Genomic DNA, 19,134 nt, shown 5'->3' with positions numbered 1-19,134 from the left:
ATGTTAAATATAGATAAGTGGTTTGCTTACATAAAAAAACTTGAGGGCTTAATTTTTGCTTGATCCTGCACATATAACCTTTTGAAAGATGAACTCACCTTAATGTATAAAGATAACATTTGATATGCTCTCAAAATGGAAACATATATTATACAAGCATATTCTACAAAAAAGTTAAAAATAAACAGTATGTTGCTTCAACTGGATCACGTGGGTTAGGGTTAGGGTTAAGATATATCATTTGATTTATAAGAGCTGGCTGAAGTGATGCACATTTGTGGAGGGTTACAGAACATTGTGTAGAAGAAGTAATTGGTATTGTGCTCAAAACACCTTGCCCTGATTGGTTGTTTTGTGCGGTGTGACATAGCCTGGCAAAAGTACCTACAAGCACTAGGAGGAGCCAGAGGAACCTGAGAATTCTGTTACATACAGATGTAGCTACTTAAATTTGACCCTCACCAGTAAAAACACCCATTCCTTCAATTGCAAGGTATCAAGATAAAATGACACTTAAAATTATTATCTGCGACCTGTGAACTACCTGCAGTGCAGTATATATATATATATATATATATATATATATATATATATATATATATATATATATATATATATATACGTATGTCATTTTATATATTTTTTGCAAAACCACCTGGCCTCCATAGAAAGACAATTAGCAAATCAAAAATAAAAGAGTCAAAGTAGTCAGATTTTCAAGAAATCTTTGACAGAAGGTGAGATATAACCCTTGGGCTGGTGTGGGGGCACTGGCTGATGGTAGAGTCATGGTTTATAGTTCACTGGTGTGTAAACTGGCCACCATAGTGAAAGTAGGTTAGTGGTTAGGGTCAGCAAGGATCAGCTTCCTCATTTGTGCAACTTATAAACACGCTTCCCTGTCCTCGTAACCTTCACCAGTGGATCAGGAATGAAGTGTATCAGGAATGAAGAGGATAAGCCTGAAGTTCCCCATGAACTCATGAGAAGAAGAAGGGGATGCTGTGCTGGCTGACCATGGTGACCTGGACACAGTTGCTGTGCTGGACGATTTCAAGCTCATATGGGTGGACAAGATGATTGGGAGTGGTAAGTGGGAAGGAGGAGGGCTGGCAATGTTGATTAAAGACAGATAGTGTAACTCTTAGCATATCATTGTTGTGGACAAGTCTGCTGGTGATTAGCATGAGACTATACTACCTGTCAAGTAGGGGTGCAACAAAATAGTCAACTCACGAAACGATACGAAATATGAAACAGGGCTAACGATACAAAATACTCACAATACGAAATAAAGGTGGAAGTAAATCAAAAATCAGAAATGCAAAAATCAAATATTCTTTATTTTCTTCCTTGATATGCAGACATACAAAGTATTGCTTTGTCAGTACAAAGTAAAATGCTGCTTGCTTTGATGCTTTGAAAAACAAAATATTTGTATTTTTCCCTTATTTAGACTACAATGTAAATACAAACATAAAATTTCAATTAAAACAAGTGCTTTGTTGTTGTAAACAATAAGGACAACTACATTCTTGAATGAAAAGGAAAACAAATACTCAATAATCTGCAGGGCTGCAGTCTAATCTAGATCTATAAATGTCTGATATGCTAGTAGTGCTCGCCGCAGTGTATGGTGTTGTGTACAGACGTAGTTTGCACACGGTTTTGTTTTATCCACAAACATCTCACAGTTGTCTTGTCTTTTACATGGGAAGCCAAAATAAGTCCACACCACTGATTTGTTTAATGAAGGAGCATCTGCTACTTGTTTGACCTCGTCTTTCTCCATTTTGAAATAATTATTTCGCCGCTTCTTCTTCTTCTTCTATCGCATTGCTACAGTTTTCTTCCTCTTGTACTATGAGTATACAGTAGGCGAGACGGCCAAAAATCATCAGTGTTAGTGGTGCGTGGCGCTGCTTCGCTTTTTTTGTTGTTGTTGATTTTTTTTCGTATATCTTTGAATTTTATTTCGGCTAACGCCAATGCGGCCTGTGATGTGCTTCACCGAGTCACGAGCAGGCGAGAGACACGGCATCTGCAGGCCCTTCTCCTTAACTCTGGGGACTTCAAAAATGCCTCTCCTTCATCTACACTGCCCAACTTCACACAGTATGTGTATTTTATGCCAACACCAAGGAGGCGCATAATTCGTCACCCCTACCCCCCTTAGGAAGATCAGACCACAACCCAGTGCATCTCCTGCACCTCTTGTACACAGGTAACCAGCCACCACCTGCCCTGTGAAGAGATGGGCCAATGAAGCAGAAGACGCTCTGAAGTATTGTTTTGATACAACAGTGTGGGAGGAACTCTCTCATTCCCATGGACAAAGACCAAAGAGCTGGTGGTAGATTTCCGTGGACGGGGACAGTCTCCTCCATCACAGGTGAACAACCATGGAATGGACATAGAGATGGTAACATCTTACAAGTACCTGGGTGTTCACCTGAACAATAAACTTGACGGGACAGACTCCACCTGCTCAGGAAATTGAGGTCAGTGGTCAGGAGTGCCCCCTCCCACTCCTGAGGACCTTCTTCGACACTGTGATAGCAACAGCCGTCTTTTATGGAGTGGTTTGCTGCAGACAGGACCAAACCAGACCAGACCTCCTTAACTCAACAACAACCTGTCAGACCTTCTTACCACCTCTACAGGCCCCCCACAGGGCTGTGTGCTCTCACCACTGCTCTTCATCCTCTACACCGATGAGTGCAGGACCTCATACCCGAGTGTCATCTGGTGAAGTTTGCTGACGACACAGTCCTCCTGTCCGGCTCCACCCACCACTATGGACCTGCCCTGCAGCAATTTCTTGAGTGGTGTGACACCCCCGGCTGCACCTTAACATCAGCAAGACCAAGGAGATGGTGGCAACCTTATGCGGAAGACAGAGGAAGCTGGCTGCTGCCGTCTCCACGATTATCCATGGGTCATTGGTGGAGACTGTGATGTAGTACAAATATTTGGGGACCATCTTTGACAACTACCTGAAATTATCCTCTGACATGGAGGTGATCCTGAAGAAGTACCACCAATGAATGTACCTGCAAAGGAAACTGAACTCCTTCTCTGTCAGCAGCAAGCTCCTTCTGACCTTCTTCTACACATTTATTGAATCAGTCTTATCGTTCTAAATGGTCTGCTGGTTCCACTCCACCTGCAGGAGAAGAACCACCTACAAAGTATCCTCAAGGTGGGTTCCAAGATTTTTGGACTTTACTATTTGCTCCCTGATGACTGTGTATGAGCAGCAGGTCGGCAGAATGGCTGCTCAGATTCCTGAAGGACTCCTCCCACGCTCTCTTCCCAGCATTTGAGAGGCTGCCATCTGGTCACAGGCTACGGTGTCGAGTGAGGAGGTGAGGAGATCCACCTCTGTCCCCCAGGCTGTCCTCTTCCTGAACTGTTTGAACTTCCTGCACTCTGACTCCTAGTACCACCCACATGATTGCCACTTGCCACTTGTCATACACTTTGTGTATGCCTGTACTTCCTGTAAATACTGCAACTATATTTATTTTCTATTCATGCTACGATTCATCCTGTACATACCACAATATTTGCAAAGTACTTCTCATTCATTAATGTAACCATGTTACTTAGCTATTGTGCACGACTACTTCTTCTGCACTACTACTATCATGCACTTTACAAGGCAACTGCTGCTAACCCTGGGAGTATAGACTTCCTTGCACTTCCTTATCCTTCAGATAAATAAAGTTTTCTGAAGCTGAATCCTGCCAGAAGATGTCAGTATAGGCAATGTTACACTTGGCTATAACTGTAACAGTAGCAGTCTCGCTGAATTGCCTCTGGTTGGATAGGCTGTAATTGTTTTGAAGTTTTAGCAAGGACTGGATATGTCCCTGCTGTGTAGATAATGTCTGTTTTGCAGGGCTTTAACAAACTGAAAAGCCATCTGTCAGTAGATTCTTCAGCAATTACTTTCATTGGGATCCATTATATTTAAGTACCAGCTAATATTAGAAATGTTGCATGCTGATACGGGATGAGGGGGCAAAGATTGGAAATATCTGTGAAAACAACGGTGGATGAAACCAAAGTCACGTGAGATAAAGATTCACTATGTCTGAGCTAATAGGAAAAACCTATTTCTGTGTCCTGTTTTTTTGCATTTATTCTTTCTTCAAAAAAGAAGCAAAAAACACCTCAAGCTTAAAATTTCATCATTTTGTATATATTTTTTCCAATACAATACTTGAAAATGTGCATCAAAACGTCCTAATACAACTAATTAAAACTGACAATGACCATTTAATATCATACCAATGTGATGGTCTGAACACAGTGCACCTCACCAGGACTATTTATTTCCTTTCAGTACCACATGTGGTACTTTTCGTGAGTCTGAACGGAGGAGAGAAGATCAAAGAGGTGCCAGGTCAGCTTGATAGAAAAGCACAGGGTCTGTCAGGGAAGATTTCAAAGCCAGTAATACCTGTCCTTAGTTTAGGTCATTCTCAGTTCAAAGCTCTTCCAAGCTTACTATCAGTTCTTCTTGCTGCTAACGTTAATGTGCTGTTATGATAATGAGCTAAATATACACCTGCAGGAATCTAAGTGAAATAATAAAATTTAAATTTATATAAATTGTTCAATGGTGCAGTGGTCAGCACTGTTGCCTCACAGCAAGAAGGTTCTGGGTTCGAGTCCCGGCTCGGGCACGGGATCTTTCTGTGTGGAGTCTCCATGTTCTCCCTGTTCCTGCTGGGTTCTTTCTGGAACTCCAGCTTCCTCCACAGTCCAAAGACATGCATTTGGGGACTAGGCTGATTGATACTCTCTACTGACCGTAGGTGTGACTGGGAGTGTGAATGGTTGTCTGTCTCTGTGTGTTGGCCTGTGATGGACTGGTGACCTGTCCAGGGTTAACCCTGCCTCCCGCCCGAAAGCCGCTGGGATAGGCTGCACCCCCCGCGACCCTTAACAGGATAAGCGGAAGAAAATGGATGGATGGAAATTGTTCACTATTACTTTCATCAGTGAAATGTGAGCTGCATGAAATAGATTTGCTCAATCGTGAGCATGTGACATAGACACCTGTAAAACTAAATCTTTTCTGTGAGGATGTGTGTGGTGGCTTTCTCAGTGCTGTTTATTATGGCCTACTCCTTTCAAATCCTTATAAATTTTAATTAGTCTTTTCCTTCAGAGAAGATTTCCCACAAGTGGCCGTATGGGTACTCGGATTTAATTATGACAAATAGTGAGCATGTACAGCATCTCAAATTTTAGGCATTGGGTCGAGTTAAGACTGCAGAAAAAAACCCCAAAAGAAAAAGGTGAACAGAACAGCTATCATGGAATATATGACTTTTCAGAGCATCATCACATCAACAGTGCAGATCCGGATTACTCCGGATGCAACTTTTCACTGCACAATGACCTTTTACTAGTGTCCCTCTGTGGGAGTGAGGTGACATACTGTATATCTTCTATATGTTGGCAACATGCAGAGTCAGTCTTCAAGCCCCATCCTGCTGCTGCTCTGAGAAGAAATGAGCAAACAAATGAGAGACTCAATGCTCCCACAGAGACATTATCAAACACAGATTCCCAGTCAGCATATTTTTCATTTTAAAAGTCAAGGACCTGATAAGAAAGGCTGCATTCCAGTAATGTGTCCATGCAACCAAACGAGTGGTCAGTTGTAAATGGTGAAGTACACAACAAGGGGTATTTCTACCGTGTTTATGAGTATTATATTTTTCCATTAAAAATTGATTGTCTGTCTCTTCCTTTCATTTGTAACCACATAAATTAAATATGTTCCAAACTAAATAAAATATTTATAAGAAAAATCTTTTTCTGCGTTCACAGCTTTTAGAACATTAAAAAAAACATCTTTGCATTCCTGAAAAAAAATGAGTTTATAAGGTTTTAACAGCTTGATAAAAACAAACAAAAACAGCTGTTAAGAATAATATGCATGCTACATTAATTCAACAAAACTGCAGTCTTTGATGACAGTTTCATTTTTAAAATACCTTTAAATCACTGACCACCTTCCTCATCAGCGGCCTCATTAATGCTGAAACAGCTGCAGTGAGACACAAAACTGTAACTCATTCTTCCATGATTGCAAAAACATTAATTACTGTTTTTCAAGGAGAGGGAGGTGACTTCCTCTTTAGTTGTTGTTGTTGTTGTTGTTGTTTTTTTTGTCTTGTTTTATTCTCCAGAATCTGCATCGAGGGAAGTGGCACACATGAACTTGTGCACAGTTTATTATGAATTAACTCTGCACAAGTTCATGTGTGGGAATGTCTTCCATAAAGGATCTAGTTTGATTTTAAATACAGTATCTATTCTACATCTCTAAATTGACCGTAGGTGTGGCTGTGAGAGCGAATGGTTGTTTGTCCATGTGACCAGGGTGAACCCCAGCTCTCGCCCAAAGGCAGCTGGGATAGGCATCAGCCCCTCCCCCCACGTGACCCTTAATAGGATAAGCAGCAGAACATGTATGTATGTATTGTTGAAGTTCGCCGACTTCACCAGGTCCGTTGATGAGAAGAGATCAACCGGAGTCGTCTGCTTTAGACAACTCAACTCTTTATTTCACACAACAAAGCAGACCCAGATATATCTGGAGACCCCACTACATGCACCTTGAGAGTGCAGCAGAGAGTCTGAATAAGATATTAACAGACAGTGAATATATGCTTGAAGCCACACCTTTTTTGCATACGTAATTTTACACTCATGCATATCACACTTCTTGATTAGTACTCCAGCCTCCTGCACAGTCAGGTCGTCTTGTCCCATTATTCTTGTCATTCAGCCTTGACAGTTCGGGCGCAACTAGCAGCCTGCACAACTTAACACAAACAATCACATCATGTACTTATACACAATCAACTCCTGATATAATGGTGACATATGAACAGAACATGATCAAAAGCTCATCATCTCACAGTATGTATGTATACATACCATGATCCACTTTCTCCTCCTCTCTGTTACTATCCATCTTTATCCATAACATTCACATGTATAAATTCATCCATTAACCTAAACTTCTTTACATGAGTTTTCTGTGCTCTCTCACTCTGCAGGTCACCTGAGGCTGAAGACTTCCGGTCCTGGACCAACCATTCACTCACCCTGGCCCTGTGTTTCTCTCTCCTCCCCCCCCCCACCTCTCACTCTCCACTCCACCCCATCCCCATCTCTCTCCTTCTCCTTCTCAACCCCAACCGGTCGAGGCAGATGGGCGTCCACTCCGAGCCTGGTTCTGCCTGAGGTTTCTTCCTGTTAAAAGGGAGTTATTTTCTTGTCTGTTGGGAGCTTACGCAGCAGACATGGGACAAGAGGTGGGGTACACCCTGGACTGGTATATCCCAGCTTTCAGAACAAAACAAGTGTCTCTTCCTACCAAGAAGTCCAAATGCATCTCTCACTGCGTCATAAATCGGTCAATGAAAACATCACTCAAATTAACTCCAATTACAGACTCCGTATCATTTTTTTTTTCACAGAGTATTGGTATGGTTGGCATGTCCACTGTTTACATTACTTTGATGTCACTCCCCTCACTTGATCTGATATCACATTCACCATGTTAGCGTCTTTCCCTCCGAAGTTAAACAGGCTTCAAATAACTATAGTCCTATTCAAAAAGAAAAATGACATTTGATCTTACTGTAAATTCTCTTGGCCAAAAAATATGCGGTGAAAAACTGATATTTTGATCCATAAAAAGATGGATAGTGCAAGAAAAATGCCACATTTGTTATGTCATGAACCCTTTTGCCATAACAATTTTGACATTTTTTTTTTAAATTTTGTTTATGTGAAGAATTCCACCTGAGGGTTACAAGATATCAGACCTGAAAAACTTCACCCAACTGAGGTATTTTCATATGGAGAGGACCAACGGAAGCTGTTTAATACTGGATTTGGCTCATCCCAGAGCTCAGGGCCAGCTAGTTCAGCTTGATGTGCATTACTCATGAAACATCAATTTTCTCTCCCTTTTGTTCATTGATAGGGAATGTTTGTGTTTTCAGCTTGAATGACTTATGTCATGGAGCTACTTGCAGATTGTGAGAGGAAAATTAAAATTAAAATTTGTCAAGCCCTCGTAACCTGTCCCTTAAGAACGTCTGTCCCAACCAACCACCCACCCCACTAGCAATGAATAGCATTATTCCATCAAAGGTCTGTCAATGAATACCAATTCCCTCCTCAGAGAGCTCGTTACAATGCTTGTTTTATGTGTGTTTCACTTATCTGCATGGGGAGAAATAAACTTCAAATGCTGAAAGGCAGACTCATTTTCGTCTTTGCCCACCAAGCACTATGTAGGGGAACACTTGTGTTCCCAAGTGGAGATCTGGGCCTGAGAGATAAAGTGGGTTTTACTGATACTCTAGTTTGGCCAGTTTCCATCAAAAACTGCTGGTCAATTGGATTCTTAAGTCAAAAATTCCACATGTTAACATGCACCACTGAGTATAGACTAAATGAGTTTTAGCTTACATACATAAGCACATGTAATCATGGCATGCCTCTGATGCACCATGCAGCAAATTGATGGTGCATTGCTGTACAGTTGACCGAGTTTGAACATGGGGTGTACTGTTTTCAAATTTAGGTTTATGTACAGCCTTCAGGACAATGAAATGTAACTGAAAAACTAAGATTTATTTAGATTTATTTTTCAACTGTCAGAGCATGTGGCAGAGCTCTGAATCTTAAAAGTAATTTATCATTGTTGAGCATGTGTTCCCTCATCTCAAAGACAAGGGGTTAATTTCAGACATTTCAATAAAATGTCTCAAAAAGTATCAGACAAACACATATTCACATTGATATGTGGATGTTTTCTTCACCTTATGGCATTAAAGATGCCATTTAATATTGTGTTGAAAATGGCAGATGCTGTCAAGGAGCTACATGCTCAGCATCATCATGCAAAAGCGCATAGTTGTGGTGATATTGGAGTTGAGGGGCGGCACAGCTTGGAGGTAGCGTGGCCTGGTTCGGTCCTCACTTCCCCCAGTGACCATTTCAACGTATCCTTGAGTAGGACACTGAGCACCTAATTACTCCTGATGGCCCAGCGGTGGACTGGCGACACCCCCTCCCCCACGACCCTTCACAGATAAGCAGTATAGAAAATGGATGGATGTTGTATTTTTTATAACATAACATTAGCCTTTTACTTTTTAAGAGCACATTTGCACAGAAAAGATCATGACAGTGATGTTAATCTATGGTAATTAGTTTGATGACAAAAAAAATCACACATTCTCACACACTTTTGTATGTCACAGATTTCTTTCTGCAATTATCACAGTAACAAATGAAAAAAGACCATCGGCTTTTAGTCATGAAAACTTACAGTGACGCTAACTTCAAGGGTAGCCTACAAAAATACAACACTTTTCATTATCATCATTTTTTTTTCTTTTGGTCAAACATTTGAAATTGTATTTATGTAAATGAAAATCATGAACTGGGTTAATAACTGACCAAAAAAAAGGTCAACTAGCAACTGTATGTGGTGCAGTGCAACAAACTAACATTACCATTGCTTTTGATCTCTGTCAAGTTACATCATTGGAACTATCTGTTTGTCTGTCTGTTACCCGAATTTTGTGAGAATCATTGTCGTGTCGTCAGACTGTGTGGGAAAGGAGGTGAAAAACGCTAACCAGGAGTACTAGCTGGCAGCAGCCAGTTATTCGCTTGCAGGCAGGTGGCCATGGACATAAAAGCACCCCTCACTGACCTGAGCAGGAAACCCCGTAACCCTCTTTTCTTTATACGTCTAGTGCCCTCTAAGGGACATAGTGTGCAATGCCTACAACAAACAGGGCACTGCCTAACCTGACACCGTTGTAACCTTTGCTGTGCTTTTCTCTTAAACATCACAGCTCCTCCCCTGTAGCATTAGACTTACACATTTTCTTCTTTCCTATTCTCTTAAGAATATTTACTCCAACACCCAGCCAAAAAAAAAATTACAATTTCACTCTTTCACTTCTTTGAGTACATCATTGGTGCTTATCAGCAAAAAGAGAATTAATACTTATATGACCCAATGACTTTCTGAGACTTATAAGTCCAAACGCTGAGGAGGACGCACATTTCTCTTAGGGCGCTCCATGCATCCTGAACTTCAAGATCCTTCCAGAGCATTGTCCATCCCCCCAGAGCTCTGGTGCTCTTCCAGTGTTTCTTCTGGTGTTTCACGCACCTCAGTAACAGTCTCACTATCTCTAGGATCAACAGGGTAATCCGAGTAGCCATCGGTGTTAATCACAGTCTGTTCTCATGTCTTTCTCTTTGCATCCAGCATCTGATTCACGTTTTTTCTTTTTTTTTTTACACATGTTCCATTTCCAGACACCATGTATGTTACAGGACCCAAAACATCATTTATTACACCATTCAACCACTTCTCTCCTCCCCTGTAGTTTTTCACAAGCACAGCCTGACCTGGAGAGAAGGACCTGAGTTTTCTCTTCCTATCTGACTGGTTTGGAAGACTAGGAAAGGACTGAGACAAGTCTTGCTTCACCACAGAAAGTCTAGTATGGACCTGCCTCTTCAGGAACAACTCTGCAGGTGTTTTCTTGGTGGTTGAGTGTGGCATGTTGCGGTAGCTAAATAAGAAATTAGCAATACAATGTTGCAACATCATGCCACTGATGACTTTGTCCTTGGTTACAGATCTTTTGAAGTTTTGGACCAATCTTTCAGCCAATCTATTTGAGGCAGGATGATAAGCAGGAGTTTTAATGTGTTTTACAGCATTCATCTTCAGGAACGTCTCAAATTCACCTGAAATAAACTGCGGTCCATTGTCTGTCACTACCTCTATTGGTAACCCATATGCTGCAAATGGACCTCGAAGAGCCTCCATGGTTTTGCTGGATGTGGTAGTTTGCATGTGGAATATTTCAGACCGGCGAGCATACACATCCATAACTACAAGAAACATCTGCTTATTAACCTCTGCAAAATCAAGATGAATTCTCTCCCATGGACATGAAGCCCATTTCCATGTACGCACAGGTGCTGTGGCTGGCATGCTGCACTGTTGTTTATATATGTCACATGAGTTCACCACATTTTCCATATCTTCATCCAAAATAGACTGCCCTTGCTTGCACAAGGATAACAACATCTCATCCTGTGTTTTTGAAACTACCAAAACAAACTTCTGGACATTGATTTCATTTTTACCATCCCCCAGTGACTATCATGCAACTCTGACAGTAACGTGTTTTGCAGTTTGTCTGGGATGACCACTCTAAAACCCCAGTCATTTTCCATTGTGAGTTCATATTTGTGTTTTACATATGGCTGCAGAGCCTCATCTGGAACATGTTTTGGCCAACCTGACATAACATGATGTCTCACTTTAGCCAGTACTGTGTCTTTATGAGTTTCTTGAGCAACAGCTTTTGCTTGTAGGGGCAGAATGTCTACGTAAGACTCTCTGCACACAGGGTTTTACCAGGGACAGCTGTCATCTGCTATTGGAAGTCTAGCTAATGCATCCGTATTTCCATGCTGTTCAGATGGTTTGTACTGGATCTCATAGCTATAGGCAGCTTATATCAGGGCCCATCTTTGCAACATACATTAGCTGCAGCGAAAGGTGGTACTCCTGTTTTTGGACCTAGGATCTTCAGTAATGGTTTGTGGTCTGTTGTCAATATAAGTTTACGACCAAACAAATACTCATGATACTTTTTCACTCCAAAAACCAGGCCTAACGCTTCTTTTTACTATTTGGGAGTAGTTTTTCTCAGCTTTGATAAGCATACGCGAAGCAAAAGCTACAGGTTTTTCATTACCATCAGGCATGTTGTGTCAGATGACTGCACCTACACCTACTGGTGAAGCATCACAAGTGAGTATAAGTGGTAGTTCTGGATCATAATGTACAAGGATCAGGGGTGAAAGTGGCCTAAAAATTTTGCCGGTACTGTACGCACGCGTTAAAAAAAAAGCGCCACCGCCGACGAAGTTTTATGGTTTGTAATTGGTTTTGGGTGATTTTTTTAATCACAGTTTTCGGGTGTCTGTTCCCCACACAACTGCAGCCCCCATAGCCCCACCCTTCCCGCGCAACCCCTGGAAATGCTTTGAAAACTGCTTTTTACAGTAACTGCCCTCTACAGTGCTAACAACAGGGAAAAGGCAGACATGCATACATGAAAAAAACAGATAATCAATATCACTCAATGATTTACTCTTCTTGTAGGTTCTCACTGGCAGACTCCACAGAGACAGTCTCTCCCTGTAATTAACTCTCATCATTGAGTGGCTCTGAGTCTGAGTCTTCCGTGGGTCTAATTTTGCTAACTTTTTCTCCTGCTTCTTCAACTCTGTCACATTTTCGCTTAAACATGTCACTTATTTTACGTTGCATTGTGCCAAAGCAGGTAGCCAGCAGCCTAGTTCTTTGATTTTGCCCTCTGTTTTGTGTTCTTTCTCTTTCTCTTTTGTTCCGTGAAAGCAGAACGCGTGTGGTTTAAACCAATCAAAACTAACAATGCTGGCAACACACAGTTTTAAGGCATTAGTCTTTCTTTCTTTAACGTTCTTCTGTACAGTTTTTCAGAAATCACTGACACGGCTGCACATGTATCTATTTCTATTTTCAACCATTTCTCATTTACCCACACAGAATAAGGTTTTACAATCTCTGTACCTGCTTCAGATGCAGTGGTTTCACTTTCAGTCTCTACTGAAAACAGTTCTACGTCTCTGACGTTACCTTCCTGGTACTGTGTGACAAAGCCAGGCTCCAGTGTAGTCTCTGCTGTTCCAGCTTTTTGTTGCTCTGGCTTCATAGGTAATGTCATTGTCTCTCTCTGTAGTGAAAAGACGTCACTCAGCATATCATCCGTCAGGCTGGGCGGCTAGGGCGCTCCAGTCGGCATCTCGCGGACTTTCTCCCGGTTGCTGTCATCTGCTCAGGCTGTAGCATCTAGGTGATGGTCCAGGTGGTCAGTTTATCCTTTCTCCCCTCTTGTTGGTATCTGCATGCCTTGCCATGTGTCCTTTCTTCTTACACACCCGGCAGTCCACCCCTTTGAAGCAGCATTCCTCCAGCGCATGCCCTTTACCGGTGCATTTGTAACATGGTTTCCCGCACTCTTCCTTTTTTGACATGGCTGCCTTAGAAATTGCGTTAGCCTTGAAGGCTTTGTGTGACCACTGCTGCACATTTTGTTTTGTTACTTCATGTGCCAGTCCCATATCATAAGCTGCTGACAATGTCAAGTCTTTTGAGTGAGCGGCAGTCAGCATGCGGTCCCATAGCTCCCCACTTTTAACTCCGCACACAAGTCTGTCTCTGAGAGCATCATCTAGAAAAGTCCCGAAGCGACATGACACCGCTAGGTTTCTCAGGCTAGCCATGTACTCACGGACTGACTCATCTTCTCTCTGGTTTCTGGTATTAAATTTGTATCTCTCTGCAATAAAGTTTGTCTTTGGCACAAAGTGTGAGCGCATTAACTGAATGAGCTCCATTAACTTTTTCTCAGACGGTTTTTCCGGTGCACTCAAGTCCATTAGCAGCATGTGGTTCTTTGCACCCTCCATAGGAAGGAACATGGCTTTGGACTTGACTTCCCCCAGTTTTAGTCCGTTGGCCGCGAAGAACTGTTCCAACCTTTCCACGCAGGCATCGAAATCTTCTTTGTTTTAGTTGAAGTGACCAACCACAAGGCCAATTTTCCCAAATTCTGGTGGTGGACTGCAACAAAACAGCTGTTTTGGGGCAGATAAATGGTAAGTTTTTGGACGCTTTCACACCGGCCGCCGAGAAGCAATTTGGTGTGTGTAAAAACCTACAAGAAAGACATTATAGGGTTATCTTGGTGGCTCAGAGGTTTGAGCAGGTTTGTAACAACAGCATCCCTGCTTCATGTTGTCAGTCACATTCATGAGAACCTCAGTTTCTCTGGTTAGTAACAATTCATGCCATGATTGGACATAAGTAATATGTTGTTTCTAGGCCCTGAGCCTGGAATTACAGGTAAGGGAAGTAAAAGCCAAGAACATCTAATCAAGTTTAAACTTGTTAAAAACAAAAACAAAACAAAAAAAAACCACTCATCAGCCTCAAAAATCCAGTATCATCCAGACTGTAGTAGGCTCAGTGGTACAGTTTGGAGAGTATATCAGCTCTGGCTTCAGGCAGTGTGCCTTTGGAATCCAAAAGAAAAAGAAGGATATATGGATTGGGTAGGCAAATCACTGTGAAGGTTTTCCTCAACAATACAGTGGGAAAGGAACTCAAGGCAAAGGAAGTGGCAAACAAATATCCCACATACCAGGTCCCCCAACCCAAGCCTTTAGCTTAAGGCAACAGTAGTGCTGAGATCTGGGGAACTGGAGAGCTTTATTGATTTGGATGTTCCTTAAAGGTTACACCACCTCACATCTGCCTTCCCTGCAGACAAGCAGTAAGAAAGACAGAGAGAGAGACTTCCAGGAGTGCCCTCCATAAAGCATTGCAGAATATTTTGGATGTATCTTTTAATTTCATGCACGGCAGCTCTCACATTTGTTTCCCCTCCCTTTTGCTTGTTTTTTTCCTTCCTCTAATGTTCCCTTTTCTTGCCTCCTACAACCAACCACCCCCCACCCCCACCTTCTCTCCCTCTCTAGGGGTTCATATTCAAATGACGATGCATCCTGAGACATCCGGATGGGGCCGAGGCACGGAAACAATGTTCATTTTGAACCTTTCCTTTTTAATGTGAGTGAGGCACTTTGGCCTTGTGTAAGCAATTTATTCTGCTGTGCTGATACAGCTGATTGATGTAATGCAGTTCGAACACAGAAAGTACAAGGCCTCCTGATTTATATGTATTGAATGTCATCGGGCACCTATAAATGCTGCATCTCCATCTAATTATGTGCCCAGGAATAACCTTCTCTTATGTATTGCTTCTCTGGAGTTGCATTATATGAAGCAGGTGAGATAGAAGAGGAGAGATCTGCATGAAAATAGTGTTTAACAGAGATAGGGAAAACTGAGGAGAAGAGGGAGGTGTGACTGTGTCAAATGTGATTACAGAAAAAACTGTGTAGTTAAGTGAGTGATTCTGGCGAGAAACTCAAGTCAAACCTTTTGGCCGGGAGAGCTGCCAAATCAGCTTTGTTTCACTCCCAATCAGTCGGGGGCACAGACTGGGGAGGTCACCAGGGGTTACGGCAAAGGATAAGGAGTTGGATGCTTTACCTCTGGCCCTGATTAGTCATTGCAAGAGAGGGCACTCGTTAGAGATCAAGTGTCGGTACCAAAAAATGGAAGTCTCATTGATAAATCTGGAACAGTTTCCTGTGACTCTGGTGTGGTAGAAACCTCTGTCACTAGATCCTTGTTAGCAAATCTTGTTAAAAGACTTAATTAGTCCAATATGTCTGCACTGATTGCTCCATACAGGCTAGAAGGCTCCAGTTCCACAGCGTTCATCAAAGCACAGGTAGGTGAGCTTTTCCCTTTCTCTGTGTTTGTCTGCCCAGTAATCACTCCCCTCTCTGAAATCAAATTTCACCCAAAGAGCTCCTTCAACTCTATCACAATTTATTTTGAATGCCACCCAAGCATACTGGGTTAAATGCTTCAACAGATCCAGGATCCGAACAATGTGTTTGTCATATGAAGCCATAACCAGCAAGCGCATCCTCTTTATCTCTCCCTGTGTTTGCTATGGAAGCAGATAGCAGGGGGGCTGCATAGATAAACTACACAGTCGCAGCACACTGGCAGACCATAATCCCACCGCTGATCTTGCTCCAGCGCTTCGTCTGCTGTACACCCCACAGGTCACTCTCAGGCCGCTTCCCACTGGCTTCCCTTTCGCTCTCCTTCACCGCTTGATGCTGCTGCTTTGTAATAAAGCTGCAAAACCACAGCGTGAGCCCTCACAGCCACAGTGTAGGCTGCGAGGGTAATTGCGCTGGAGTTCTCGGAACGCTCCAATTCCCTTAATTATTAATGAGTGTTATTGTAAATTATGGATTATTAGCTCTCCTCTGCGACACTGAGCAGCCAGAATGCCTCACGATAGTAAGAAATGGCAGGAACAGGTAGAATAGTGATGGAATAATTAGCTGAGCTGAGCGTTAAATGAGGACATAAAGGTAACCACGGTGGAAGGGGGAGGAAGGTAAAGTGTGGGTCAAGAAAAAGAGGATTTTAAAGAGGAACTGGAAGCAGGAAGGTAAGGCAAACTGCCAAGGCCTCCCCAGCTCAGTTTAATCACTCAGCTGTTCCACTGCTGATCCCAAGACTGAGCTCACCGCAAAATTACTTACAAGTCACTTGTGTGATTTTTCATTTAGATGCAGCAAAGATGAGAGGGGCTTATCAGTATGAGGACGGCGTGTACGCATGTGTTGTTTTGTTTTTTGCCTTCAACACCCCGTCCTCATCTTTTGATGTGAATATTTTGGGGGCTGATTGTGGGACTAATTGAGTGGGTCAATTGCAATGTGGAATGGCATGCGGCGTGCAAAGCCCTCATCATTAAATCATTACAAAACATTGAATATGGATTTGTGTCATTTAATTCACAAGAGGAGGGATGCTTGCAGAGATGCTAATTGAATGCAGTTCATGCTGACTGCAAATTTGGCTGAGTCCATAAAGAGAAATGAGGGCTTTGTGGGTGTGTGTTTGCATGGTTGTTAATTGAGTTATCAGCAAGTTTTGCATCTTTTTGTTTGACTCATTGCCCTGAATGCTCAGCTAGATGTCTAATCATTCAGTGTTTAGCTGGATGTTTAGTTTTTCTCAATTCCACTCAGTCTTATTATTGGCCTCAACAGACTGCAAACACAAATCCAATCCACTTTTGGTATCTGTCCAAGTTTGAGTCAATGCCTGCTTTAGTAATTAGAAAAAAGTTAATATAATCTTGTTTTAGGGAGAACATTTGATTGGATTTAAATGTTTTGTGACTAACAAATATTTCATTATTCCAGGTAGAGCACAGACATCCGAGAGATTACAAACAGACTTTTGAACATGCTGTGGGATATAAAATGAAGGAAGAACACAGCTTAAGAATCCAGTTGTACCAGTGTTGAAACAAACATTTTCCCCTTAAATAGTGGATGAGGAATGGACATAATAGTAACACTTACTGTCTGAAAGATGATCTGAGTTGTCCTCTGCTGACCTGTTAATTTGATGTAATTGTACTGATAAGGTTAAACTACAGGGGTGTTTTTTGCTCCAAACTACAACTTTTAAATTATTTAACCTCCTGCTGACTGTCAGATTTTAGTAATCTATAAATCTGGTACAAGCCACCCTAAGTGACATGAATCTAAAAACTTGGGTAAGACATAAATGTGGACTGTATGATGATGCCACCTCCTGAATCACAGGCTGCAAGACAAGTCAGAAATCACCAGCTGCATTTCCTGCCTCGTTCCTGCTGGTTTGTTAGTAGATATAGGTCGTAGCCGTGGTCATACAGAGAGATGGCATCCCAGATTCCTGACACTGTCAGATTTTGTCCCAGGTTATCTTTGGTCAGAGGACAACGATAACCACAATCTTTGAACCTCTCACAGTGCACCCTAGGACCACCGTTTTAGAGCCACAACCAGAGATATTGCCAGGTTTAATCATCTTTTGTCTGAGACAGCCCAGAATTGCATTGTCTGTGGAACCCAGTTTAAACATCATGCACAAGATCCCAGTCTCTGACAGGAGTCTCCTGGTTGATGTTTTCAAAACTCACATGTTTATGAATGTTACTTTGCTTGTTTAAGAACAAGTTCATTCTCATTATAGCCACATTTAAACTGATCACCTCAGCTTGGATTTTTTTTTTCAGGTTTTGTTCAGGTTTAATTCCATTATGCGGTGTCTCTGTACTTTGTCTCAGACCTTCGCAATTTCCCACAGACAATCATCTACTGCCCTGAGAGTGAAAGACACGAGTCTTTGCATCTGTTTTGTTCAGTGAGTGTTTGCAATAACACTCAGTCCACATGGAAGCTGGTAGCCTTGACAGTGAACCCCATTCGAAAGATTTTCCTCTGCTTCTAACTTTCTTTGAGTGATAATTTTACATTTAAATGTGATACAAAACTCAGCAAAGCCACTATCTTTCAATTAAGTGCATGGTAATTTTGTCAGACAATGTTGGTGTCGTACAATATGAATTTCAGCAGCTTGGAAGTGACTGCTGCTTAAGATGTAGTGTTAATGGGCTGCATGATAGTCCTTCTTATCTCTCATCAGTCTTACAACAGAAGTGGAAGAAAATATGAAGTTGGAAACTGTATAATTAGGAGTTCAGCTATATTAAAATACAATGTGAGTACAAAGAGCAGCAGAAGAGAAACACCCAAACTTTCAAGAATTTTCATACCTCAGGAAATACATGGATCTTTAATTTATGTGCAATAGAAGGGTGGGCTTGACATGTAGTTACAGCTGTTTCTTTTATGATTTATGCTTGTCTTTTTTCTCAAGCTTTTATTGTCAGTTGTATTCTTAATATCGAAACGTTCCCAGTTTGTTGTTTTTAAATTTGAATTCCGAGCTTGTTTAAGTGCTGGTTTTTGCAAAGTACTAAATAAATCAGCTTCATTACTACTATTATTTGGTTCTTGTTGCTGCATTGCTCGGCTCTCCTGTGTGTTATGATGTGGGTCTCAACTCTGAAGCCAGTAGCATGAATTGCTGAAGCTAGTGGGGAAAAAAAATGAAAGAAAATGAGAAGGGAAGTATTGAAAATATGGTGAAAATTTAAGAAGAGTGTCTCAAGAACCAAATATATGAATCACCTTGGAATATGGGTGTGGAATTTATTTTTCATTTTTTTAAATAATGGAACAAGATATTTGAAATAATATTAATCAGACATTAGTTATGTCTCCAGTCCCTGTCTACCTGGGTGCCTTTGTTGTACAGCCTTATTAGCAGCATGGATTTATTTCTCATTACATCAGCTGCATATTAGTGAGAATCCAAGGAAAATGTGCACCACCACTGTCTCTTTCATGTTTGTCCCTTTTGTCCCATTTCTCCCTTTCCCCTCCCTCCCTCCCTCTCTGTCCTTCCCCTCTGTCTCTAAAAGATTTTAATGACAGCTGAGA

The sequence above is a fragment of the Aulostomus chinensis genome, chromosome 13, assembly GCF_037954235.1.
Source record: "Aulostomus chinensis isolate RoL2024-O1b breed Wild chromosome 13, RoL_Achi_v1.0, whole genome shotgun sequence".
NCBI classification, from domain to species: domain Eukaryota; kingdom Metazoa; phylum Chordata; class Actinopteri; order Syngnathiformes; family Aulostomidae; genus Aulostomus; species Aulostomus chinensis.
This window is presented reverse-complemented; position numbering follows the sequence as displayed.